Here is a 12,899-nt window from a genome sequence, read left to right on the forward strand (position 1 = left end):
ACTACTGGTTTCCATGGTGATCAGGTTTCTCAAAACACTCAAGTGTGTGCTTGCGGAATGTCATGATCCCACACTTCTTTGGTAGGAAGTTCCTGGATGATTTGATGCACTATCGTCAGGCGTAAGATCGTCTCCAATGAGTTTTCCAGATCTTAAGTGCATGTATGTATGATTTGATAAGCTATTAATCAACCCAAATTGATTCAATTTTTGATTCTATCTCTGTGTTTCGGAGGCATGAATTAGCAGCGAATGTTTCATGTCGTGAAATGTATGATTTGATAAGCTATTAATCAACCCAAATTGATTCAATTTTTGATTCTATCTCTGTGTTCCGGAGGCATGAATTAGCAGAGAATGTTTCATGTCGTGAAATAGCAGGACTCGTTTCACCTCGTGAAACTTGTGAGACCCCCGCACCCCCTTCGCAGTGCCCCCTCCAAGGGCGTGAATTAGCAGAGAATGTTTCACGTCATGAAACAACAGGACTCGTTTCACCTCGTGAAACTTGTGAGACCCCCGCACCCCCTCCGCGGTGCCCCCTCCAAGGGTGCTGGCGACAGAAGCAGCGTCAGCCTCTCGCGCAGGACAGGGATCCACACTCGGGGCCTCACCCATGGATGTCCAGACAAGAGACTAGCCTGGCGGTTCCTCCGAAATCGAGCCTAGAAAAACTTCCCTTGCCCGGAAGGCATGGGCGATTCCTCTAGGGAAAATCTTCTAACGGGGGAATTAATCTAACGAATCAAAGTCTTAACTAGTTAAACTGATCCAACCGAACTTGAAGTCACATGGTCAGATCAAAGAAGAGACTTGCACTTGGTCCATAAAATCACCGCTTTTTTCCTCCTTTAACGAGGCACAACTGCGTTGATTCCCTCCCACACATAATAAGGGTCTTCTCAGGACTTAATCTAACTAATCGTATCTTATTGTTTCACAGGAATCCCCCTAACCCTAATCGGCCCATGGGTTAGCCAACCACCCGACCACTATATTGGTGGGATTCCTGTTAAAGATTTGGTTATGTTTTGCCCGAGTACCGAGGAAAAGAGTTCCAAGGCCCCCTAGCTGGCTTTCAAGCAAAATTTAAAGTAGGCATATCACGTACACACCCGATATGAAATTGCCATTTTTAGCAGATTCGACTGTCTTTAAAACAATCCTTCAATGAAAATCATAATATTACTGATCATCATCCTCCAAAATTCTGAGTCCATTGTATTACAAAATGTGTCCTCTAGACTCTCCGTTGAAGACCAGCTGGCCAACCAACGAGATCCAATATCAAAATTTGATTCACAAAAGTCATTCTTTTTAGTCCATCCGAATCTTCCTCGATGCATGCATGAATGTCCTAGCAACCACGAGCGCGTGCATCACCTGGTCAGAACCCTCTAGGATCCTACTTAGGTGTCCTAGCACTTCACTCAAGGACCACTTTGTCGGTCCTTGCCCATCATACCGGAAGCACACCATTTTAACCGTACCGAGGCTCCTCAAGACGTCAGCAGGCTTTGCCCGCGAGCAACGTCCCTCGATGACTCCCCGCCAATTGTTGCAACGAACCTCCTCTTAGTAAAACACATGCCAAATGCTTCCTCCAGCATTCTCGCGTAAAATAGTCCTTTAAATGAAAAACAGAGGTTCTATGTAAGTAAAAGTCCCAGTTTGAGATTGATTCCACAAAACCCCTTTTTCCTTAATTTTCCAGTTTCATAAATGAGAATCCTTGATCTCTCATTAGGGTAATCTAACCACCATTTGACTGATTGTCCAACTAGATTCTTGGTGATTTCGGTCAAAGGAAAACTAGTTTAATTCAACGGTAGTCTATTCTTTGTATTTAGGAACTGGAATCAGTCACGAAGTTTTTGCTTGATTCAGATCGAGAGATGGACAAGTAGGTTTACTGTCCATCCCTCTCGTAGTCTAACCAAAATCATTCGGTTTAGTTTGAACAAGGATTTTCTAAGATAAACAACTACTGAACTTCTAATCGTAAAAAAATTCCAACTTTGTGAATTTCATTCTTTCTTTTCCATAGTAGATTAAGAAATGGTTTTATTAGAGAATATTAGGTTTTAATAAAAATACTCTTCTTCCATTTAATCTATTTTGGGTAAATACCAATTTGGTGATTTAACCACATAAAATATCTAAAGATATTCTTTCTACCATTTAATTTCTCAACCTTAATTCCCTAGGTGGAATTATGGGTGAAAATTCCTCTTTTGTCTTTAAAAATTAATTCAAATCTTTCTCTACTTAAATATCATAAAAATTCTTCTTTTAATTAAATACAATTATCCATTTCTTTTAATTAGCTTAAATTTTCTCTTTTCCTCATTTAATAATTAGGTTCCAATTGTCATGGGAATTCCTCTTTTATCATAAAATGAATTTATCTAAAATTTCTCTTCAAATTAAATAAAAATATGCATTATTCTAAATATACCAAGAATTTCTCTTTTTCCATTTAAATGATTGAATTTCAAATATGATGGAAATTCCTCTTTCATCATTTAAATTTATTCATGCATAAAATAATTTTAGCTAAAATTTCTCTTAAAATTTAAATAAATAATATCCATTAATTTAAATATGACACAAATTTAACTTTTTCCATTTAAATGATTGAATTCCAAATATAATGGAAATTTCTCTTTCATCATTTAAATTTATTCATACATAAAAATAATTTATCTAAAATTTCTCTTTAATTTTAAATAAAAATATTCATTATTTTAATATACCTAATTTTCTCTTTCTCCATTGAAAATACATGGATCTCCATTATCATGGGAATTCCTCTTTTATCATAAAAATGAAATTACTAAAAATTTCTCTTTTTCTCTAATTAACTATTTATGTATAAACATTAAAAATTAATTTTCCATGGTGGATATGATGAGAAATATTCTTTTAGCATAGGATGACTAATCCTAGAATATAGTAGGAAGTCCTCTTTTCACATTATGCATAAAAATGACTTATGTATTAATTTCTAAAAATTCTGCCATAGCTTTGCTGCTATTACTGATAATTTTTAATAATTTTGAAAAAAATAAAACTTAGTAATACAATTATGATAAATTAACTATCAATAGATCTAAATCCAATTTGTGGATCTAAATCATAAGTTCATCATAATTTATGTAACATAAAAGCATTAAAAAGCCATTTCTTTGGCCTCTAGCTTAACTAGCATAGAGTTTGATTTTAGAATTAAGAATTGCTCCATGAGAAGCATCATTTGAATAGAGAATTGGTCATAGGAATGATTATTCTTTGCGGGAGAGAGAGATATACTTAAAAAACATCCTAAATTAAGCATAAAGATAATCTTTTTGTGATTAATCATTAGAATTCATTAGAGAGCTTCATTTGCATTGAAAAACCATTTATTTGAATACTTCTCAAGCTTGAGAGGGGTTGAGAAGTGAAAACATTTAGAATATTAGAGAAAAAATCATAAAATTACATCTTAACTCTTGTTTTGCTTGCTTCTCTTTAGAAGAAGCCCCCAACCAATCAATTGGTTAGTATGTTGAGAGGAAAGCTCCAAGGAAGGTTGAAGAGAGAGAGAAACTCCGATCTCTCCAAATTGTAGAGGATTTTTAGGGGATAATAGAAAATATGCTTATTCTAATGTAATACTAGCATGTTCTAGTTCACAGATGAGAATACAAAAGAATGAGGGTCTATTTATAGGTGAGGGAGGCCACTAATTGAGTCCAACTAAGTTCTAGAATTTTCCAGCTTTAGTTTGCCTGAATTTGGACAAGGTTTGGACCAGTTTAGCTCCCATTTTGATCTAGTTTGATTCAAGAGAGAGGAGAGATAATATCTTAATATTTTAGAATTAAAAACTCATTCACATGTGTGAAATAGGTGCCTCCTTAAAGTCTCCCCCTCTCCTTACCAAGGTGTCAAAAATGTATCATTATACCAAAATATCTTATTTTTTTAGTAATATCTCATAGTTTTTAATTAATAAACCTTGTACTCAGTCAACTCTTCATCTTATGTGAGCATTTACTCAATTTTGGGTATTTTCTTTTATTCATTGGATTTATCTCATCTCAACACTTGGATTAATCTTATTGGCCCATAGGAACCTTAATTGGACCATAATCCAAAATTTTCAAAAAATCTTGACCCTTAGGCTAAGGTCTTTTAAATCATTTTTAATTGATTCCTAATGCACCTTGGAAAATTTATTTTGAATTTTTGTTTCAAGGAAACATATTTTTGATATTAGGAGAATTTGTTTATCCAAAAATATATCAATATTGAATTACCTCTCTCTAAAATTTTTTATCTCTCTAGGCAAAAACAAGGAAAAATAATATTTTCTTGTATTGAGAAATAGGGAATGATTACAGGGGATTGAAGTAAAGCTTATTCATTATTCAGGCTGAGGAGGAATCTTACAAAACTGTAGGAAAATGGTTCACATCGTGAATGGTTTTCTTGCACTTTCATGTGCTCAACAATTTTCCTCCTTAGGGTTAAATTCCTTCTTTTAGTCAAATTCCCTTTCCTTAGCCGACCCTCACAGCCTTAGTATTGTCAATCCATCAATTTGGCTTTCACGTGAAACAGCATGATTTCTTTCACGTCATGAAACAGTAAGTGTTTCACGTCGTGAACCACTTCAGAAATGGTTCACGCCGTGAAAGTTTACTGCACTTTCACGTGATCCAATTTTTGGTGGATTGCACCGTGTCACACGTGTCAGGATAAGGGTTTCTATTTTTAGAATGTAATCCCGTGATTTTCGATGAAAATCCCGACGCACTGATTTCGTGAGCGATTCGCGACGTGAAACTACAAGGAAATGGTTCATGTTCTGAACAACTTTCATGCACTTTCACGTGGAGTTTTCCGCGTCGGCAATTTGTGGTTTTGGGTGCATAATACTTCCAAATGATGAAAATTAGATTGTGCCAATGCTAGAGAATGAAATGCAAGTTCTTGGCTCAATCAATTGTCCCTTGTGTTTTTTATTTTTATGAATTGATTTTTTTTTTGTGATGCTAACTTCAAAATTAACAAGGGTAACCAATGAATGCTTTCCTAAACTACTCTCCACAACATTCACAGCATCAAAACTATAACTTTTTTCTCAACCACACACACCTTATCCTTTCATTTCCACACAATGTACTACCAGAATGCAAAGGTAATAATGAATACTATGCAATGGGAGCTGAAACTCAAAGAGTATGGAAGAAACAAAGGTGTTTCCCAGGTAGCGGCGCCAAAAATGTTATGGGCTACCTTACCTTCAAGAGAAAACTCTACACATTCACCTAATGGATGAGCAATAGAACACAACCGTCGTCGGGGTACTTAGCAATGCTTCGATCTCGAGTCCCTTGAGGCCTCCAAGCTTGCTCCTTGTAAAGCTCTAAACTCCAAGCTCCACCTCCACATTGTCACCATGGAGTCGCTCACACCATCACATAGACCAATCACACTCTCTCTCACTCTCTCATACAAGCATAAACACACAAGCATGAAAGAGGCACAATGCTAGAATGCTCTCACAAAGCACAAGGGGAGAGCTCTCAATAGCACAAGGGGAGAGCTCTCTATAGCACAAAGGGGATTGTGTCCTTTTCATTATGAGAAAATGCCTTATATACAATTGGCCCTTATTCACACTTGGGCACCCAAAACTTACTAACTAGGCCTTGGGTGGCCAATATCTCATAATTTACAACCTTTATAGTTTCTTTTCATGACACTTTTAATTTTTTCAATTGAGGATCATGTTGTTAATCTGAGTGGGATTAATAACTAGTCTGGCGGCTCTTCCAAAACTGAACCCGGAAAAAACTTTCCTTGCCCAAAAAGCATGGGCAATTTCTCTAGGAAAATCTTCTAACGTAGTCAAGAGCCTTAACTATCCTTTGTATTCTGACTAAACCCGTGGGTCACATGGCCGAATCAAAGGAGGAACTTGCATTTGGTTCATAGAGACCGACGCTTTTTCCCCCCATCAAAAGAGGCACAACCGTTGATTCTTTTCCATAGCACAAGAATTATCCAGTGATTTACTTCAACTATCGTAACTTGAACAGAATTGAATTTTATTGTAGAAATCCATTAATCCAACCTAACCCCATCCAATCCCATGGGTTATCCAACTACCCAACCACTTAATTGATGGGATCCTTTAAAAATTTGGTTATTTTTTGTCCCAGGTACCAGGGAAAAGAGTTCCCAGGCCCCCTAGCTAGCTCTCATGCAAAAATTAAATATACACACCACTTACGTACCCAATATGAAATTGCCTTTTCTTAGATTCAACTATTTCAAAAATAGCATTGCAATAAAACCACAGTGTTTCCATCATAGTCCTCAGTATTCCAATCCTAGGGTCCAAATTCCAACTTTTTCGCTTTCCAACCATAAAATCTAATTTCTAGTCATTCCTTCCTCAGCGTATCTATGGCATCATCGAGCAACCAGAACGCTCACCACCTGGTCAGTCCCTCTAGGCTCACCTCTAGTACTTCACTCAGGGGCCTTTTCAATAGTTCCTAGCTTATAGTACCGAGGAGAAGTATAATCAAGATTTTTTCCATAAAATCCATATGGACTCTCTGTTAAAGATCAGCTAGATCAACCAACAAGATCCATTTACCAAAAAGAGCCATGGACTCATCCGTCGTCGAAGATTAGCAAGGCCAATCAACCATATCCATGCCCGTGTTCAGAAAACAACTCCAACTCATTTTCTTCCTTGACGCACGCGTGGGTATCCTGGGGCGACCCCCAGAGCCCAAGCACCGTATGGTCAGCACCCTCTACGTTCCTTTACAGGTGACCTAGCGCTTCACTTATAGGTCGCTTCCTTGGCCCCTCATCCACCGTACCCGGAAGCTCACCATTTAAACCGAACCGAGGCTGGTAAAGACCTCGGTCGACCTTGCCACATGAGATGTCCTTCTTTGACTCTCCGTCAGAGCTGTTGCAACCTTTTCCTCTTAGGTCCCCACGACCTCATTCCATAAGATAGCCAAAATGCTTCCCTAGCATTCTTTACGTAAAACAATCTTTAAAAAACAAGTTTCACATGCAAATACAGTTTTCAAACAAAATCTCTATCTTTCCATATCATTCCTCTCATCATTTCTCTTTGGATGCTCTCTTAATGATCCGCCAGGGTGTGAGTCATCCCATATTCCATATTATTTCACATCATTCCTCATTATTTCTCTTTGGATGCTCTCTTAATGATCCGCCAGGGTGAGTCATCGATATTTCACATCATTTTACATCATTGCTCATTAATTCACATCATTCCACACATTAATCCACATCACTTCACATCATTCCACACATTAATCCACATCACTTCACATCATTCCACACATCAATCCACATCAATTCACATCATTCCACACATCAATGCACATCACTCCACTTCACTCCACTTCACTCCACATCAATCCACATTATTCCACATCAATTCACATCAATCCACATCATTCCATATCAATCCACATCATTCCATATGAACCCATACATCAATCCAATTTCCACAAACAAGATGGTCTCTTCTCGCTTGAGCGAATCAGGTTTGATTATCAACTTTCATTGATCTAGTTATCAAAATTTTTATTCCACAATCAACCAGGTAAAGAGTACAGTTACTCTACTTTTTATACTAACAAAACTTTCTAAGTCTCGGCCATTAATTGGCTTAGTTAAAGACAACCTTTTCTTGACTCAATTCAATTAAGTCTAAATTCCCATTCACTTTTGGATCCTCGATCCTTTCAAGAATTCTAGAATCCTTTTCAAGGGAATCTAGGAATAAGTCAGTCGTAAGTATTTACATTTCATCCAACTAAGCATGTTTCTAGTCTTTTTCTGGGAAATCTCTTTTCCCATTCTTCAGAATGTACTCAAGATTCTATTTTTTGAGAATCTAGACGTATACTCAAGTTAAATATGTTCATAATTCCTCTTTCTGATTAAAATTTATCCATGTTTTCTCGATGCACCCCTATGAATATTTTCACATTCTTTTCTCTATTTTCACAAAATAAAATATCATGGAAATCCCTCTTTTAGCATAAAATATTTATGCACACCTACTAATTCATTTTTATCTAAATGAATTATATTCATTATCATTTTCATAATTCTTATAAATTGAATGAATCTAGAAAATTTATGCATAACCTTCTTTATTTTTCTAGTAAATGAATAATGCTCAAAACTCCACTTTTAGCATAAAATTTATTATGCATAAATTCATTTTCTAATGATATAAATTTTGACATAGCTTCCCCACATTTTCTATAAAATGAGAATACTCAAAATTCCACTTTTAGCATAAAATTTAATTCATGAATAAACCTTCATTTTCTAATGATAAAATTTTACCATAGCTTTCCAACATTTTTTATGAAATGAAAATACTCAAAATTTCACTTTTAGCATAAATTTAATTTATGCATAAACCTTCATTTTCTAATGATAAAATTTTGTCATAGCTTCTCCACATTTTCTTTTTAATGAAAATACTCAAAATTTCACTTTAAATATAAAAATTAGTTTATGCATAAACATAAACATTACTTCATCTAAACAACAACATAAATCAAGAAAGGCATGGTTTTAAGAGAAAAACCATGAAATAAAATGTTTCCCGAGCATGAGAGAGGTTGGGACGAAGATTAACATCTAAAAAGAGACTAAACATCATTGTTTAGGCTTACCCTTGGTTTGCTTGATTCTTAACCTTGCAAAAGTTATGTAACCCTCGAGGAAGAGGCTTGGCCACCAAGAGAAGAGGGTAATCTTCAAGAGAAGAAGAGGTTTAGTGAAGCACCAAAGCTTCACAATGGAGAGGCAAGGAAGAGGGAAGAAGAAAATACAATAAAAAGAAAATTACACTAGCATGTAAATACACTAAGATGAAAATACAAAGGAACGGGGCTCTATTTATAGGTGAGGGAGGCCACCCACCAAGCCCAACTTTCCAGCTTCAGTTTGATCCAATTTGGACTAGTTATGCCCACTTTTTGATCTAGTTTGGAAGAGGAGAGATGAGAGATGAAATATCTAGCCACTTTATGATTTTTTTTAAATAAAAAATGACCTCCTTTATGTGATTTCTAGGCGCCTCCTTGATGAGGGGTTCTCTCTCTCCTGAGGTGTCAAAATTCACATTTTTATACTACTTAAGTACTAGTACTAGTCATCTCTTCATCTTATGTGAGAATTTACTCAATTTTGGTGGATTTTCTTTTCTTCTTGCATTTTCCTTATTCAAACACTTGGATTAATCCTATAGGCCTATTAGAACACTCTTTGGATCTTAATACATAATTTTCTAAAAATAGGTACCCCCTAGGCTAAGGTGTTTAGTGCACATATTCAATTAATTTCTAATGCACATTGGAAAACTCTTTTGAAAGTTCTATTTCAAGGGAATTCATCTTAAAATTAAAGGGTAACTTTGTATCCAAAAATATCTCAAAACTATATTATATCTCTCTATAATATTTTCTCTTTCTAGACCAAAACAGGGTCAAACAAGTTCTTTTTCCATTATGAAAGGGGGGATGATTACAAGAGACTGAAGGGAAGATTCTTACATCTTTACATCTACATATTTACATCATCAAAAACTGGAGAGAGGAATCTTACAACTAGTAAGAAGGGCTGGTATAGTTCTTGGAAGCATCTACAGGAACCCATTAGTGTTGTTGGGAATAATGTTAAATGTCCAGCCGAAGGGTCTGGAACCATGTATTTTGTGGTAGCGATAGGTGAAGAGACGAAGCTATCAGATGTGCTCTATTTACCCCAAATATAGAGAAATCTACTATCAATTGCCTATGATGAGACAGATCCTAGGCTTGAAGTACGCTTCAAGAAAACTGAAGCAAAAAAAATTAGATGTTGTTGCAAGGTAGTTGGCAAAGGAGTAAGGCGCAACAATTTCTATGAGTGAGTGTCCTTACAGTGTCTACAGATAACAGCACAAGCAAGCTTTGGCATGAGCAATTTGGTCACATTGGATTTGTAGTGTTAAAGGAGATGTAGAAAAAGGGTATGGTAGCTAATTTGCCTGCATTTTCAGAATTGCAGGAACCATGTGAAGCTTGCATGATGGGTAAGTAACAATGCAAGGCATTTCCACAGGAAAGCAGCAATCGAGCAAAGACTTCTCTAGAGCTGGTACATGTTGATCTTTGTGATAAAATGTCTACTATCGCATTGGGGGATCTTCTTACTTTATGCTGTTGGGATAAGGCTAAAGCTTTTGGCAAGTTTAAACAGTGGCATAAGCTTGTGGAAAATGAGACAGGAAAGAAGGTGAAGAAGTTTCATACAGATCGAGGAGGAGAATTCCTTTCAACAGAATTTGACAGCTATTGCAAGGCATTAAGCACCAACTCACCATTGCTCGCACACCTTAGCAAAATGGTGTTGTAGAATGCCACACAATTGAACTGTCATGGAGATGGCTTAATGCATGTGTAAGGCAAAGGGTTTGCCCAATACATTTTGGGTTGAAGCAATTAACATAGTTGTTTATGTCCTTAATCGGAGATACACAAAGGCACTCAAGGATGTTACACCTCAAGAGGCCTACTCTATTAAGAAACTTTCAGTTTCTCATTTCAGAACATTTGGCTGTGAATGTTCCAGATGCATCCAGGACCAAGCTAGATGCCAAAAGCAAGAAGTGTATCTTTCTTGGATATAGTCAAGAGTCGAAGGCATATCGGCTCTATGATACATAACCAAAGAAGATTGTGGCCAGCCGAGATGTGGTATTTGCAGAACAACCACACTTAGTGGAGGAAGGAGATCCATCCACTATGAGCCTAGCCCACTAGTCAGATTTCCTCTGAAAGAGGAGGAGTTTTCAGAGGATGAAGACTCTCACACATCACAACAGCCTCCTGTTGCACTGCAAGGAAAGCCACTTCAAAAGTGGGCACAATAGCTCTTTGATGAGTGTAATCCAGTACTTAAGAAGCTAGAATCTTCACAGATGGACCATGCAGATCAAGGAGAATAGAGGAGCAAAGAAGAGCATTTGATCTCATTGTCAACATGGCCTTGATGGGCTGAGATAATAGGAACAGTGAAGGAGTCAGCCACCTTGGATGAAGCCTTAGCAAATCCAAAGAGGAAAGCCGCAATGTAGTCTGACGATGCCAACATCATAAAGAACAACACCTAGGAGCTAGTTGACCGACCACCAAACAGAAAGGTAATTAGTACCAAATGGGTTTGGAAAGCTAAGCATAAGGTTGATGGCTCACTTGAAAAATACAAATCTAGGTTGGTTGCATAGGGATTTGCATAGGTAGAGGGTTTCAACTTCGATGAAACATTTGCTCTCACAGCTTGTATGACAACTATTAAGGCGATACTTGCCTTGGATCCTCACAAAAAGTGGCTAGTCTTTCACATGGATGTTAAATCAACATTTCTAAATGGCCATCTCAAGGAGGATGTATAAGTAGCTTAGCCACTAGGTTTTGAGATGCATGGATCAGAAAACAAAATTTGCAAGTTGAACAAGGCATTGTACGGGCTGAAACAAGCCCCAAGGGCATGGTATCACATGATAGACCAATTTTTCAAAAAGATTGGGTTTATAAGAAGTGCTTCTGATGCTAACTTGTATGTTCTAAAAAGGCATGGCAAGATTGTTTTGGTTGTCTTGTATGTAGATGACTTAAACATTTCAAGTGACAATGAAGAGATGATCTAGTAGACAATGAATATGCTGAGCCATGAGTTTGAGATGACATACTTAGATCTTATGCATTTCCATTTGGGGATTGAGGTATGGCAAGAGTTAGGTCAAATCTTCATTTCGCAGCAAAAGTATGCTTGGGAGATTCTCAAAGAATTTGGGATGACAAATTGCAAGCCTGTGTCTACGCCAATGGAAGTGAACGTGAAGCTTTCTAACAGAGGATTCTTCATCACTTGTTGACGTGACATCATGAAGTTGGTGGGGAGTTTGATTTTTCTCACTATCAATAGACACAATATCAACTTCACAATTGGTGTGTTGAGCAGGTTTTTCAACAAGCTACGAGAGAGTCATTGGAAGGAAGGGATGAGAATACTTAGGTACATTAGAGGTACTCTTGAGAATGGCATCACTTATAGCATGGGTGACACTCTGACAGGTTATTGTGCCTCAGATTGGGCATGAAATTATGATTCTAGGAAATCAATTTATGGATATTATTTTTCCCTTGGTTCCGATGCTTTCTCTTGGACCAACAAAAAGCAACCCACAGTGGCACTTTCTTCCACAGAGACTGAGTATAAGATAGCTTGCTTTGTTGCATGTGAGGTAGTATGGTTGAGGAGAATCTTGATTGACATGGGAGTTCAGATCAGGGAGGCTACAGTCTTGTGGTATGACAATCAAAGTTGCATGGCTATCTCCAAGAACCATGTGTTTCATGCTTGCATGAAGCACATTGAGATTCAGTATCATTATGCGCGCGAGCTGATAGAGGATGAGATAGTGGAGCTAGAGCAGGTGTTCTCATAGCTGGTATCCCAAGATCCTCATCAAGGCTCATCTCTGAGCCACTAGACTCTCCATCAACATGAGAATGCCATGTAGAAATGTCAGGCATACTAAGGGCTCAACCACTTTCTCTTTGCCTTTATGTGATGTACTAATCATATTTGCAGGACTGGTATTATGATACAACCTGCCACTCCATGGTCTATCAACTGAACCACTAGATGAGGACTCCCCTAGTCCACTCAAAGACTGTGATTGTTGACTTGCATTCTGTGCAACCACATTTCCACTCACATAAGCCCCAACAGCTTCTTTTTCAATAGCATACCAGCTGCTCATCTCATAAAAAACAACA

This window comes from Cibotium barometz, chromosome 34 (genome assembly GCF_041138505.1).
Source record: "Cibotium barometz isolate CiBa-2024 chromosome 34, ASM4113850v1, whole genome shotgun sequence".
NCBI lineage: Eukaryota > Viridiplantae > Streptophyta > Polypodiopsida > Cyatheales > Cibotiaceae > Cibotium > Cibotium barometz.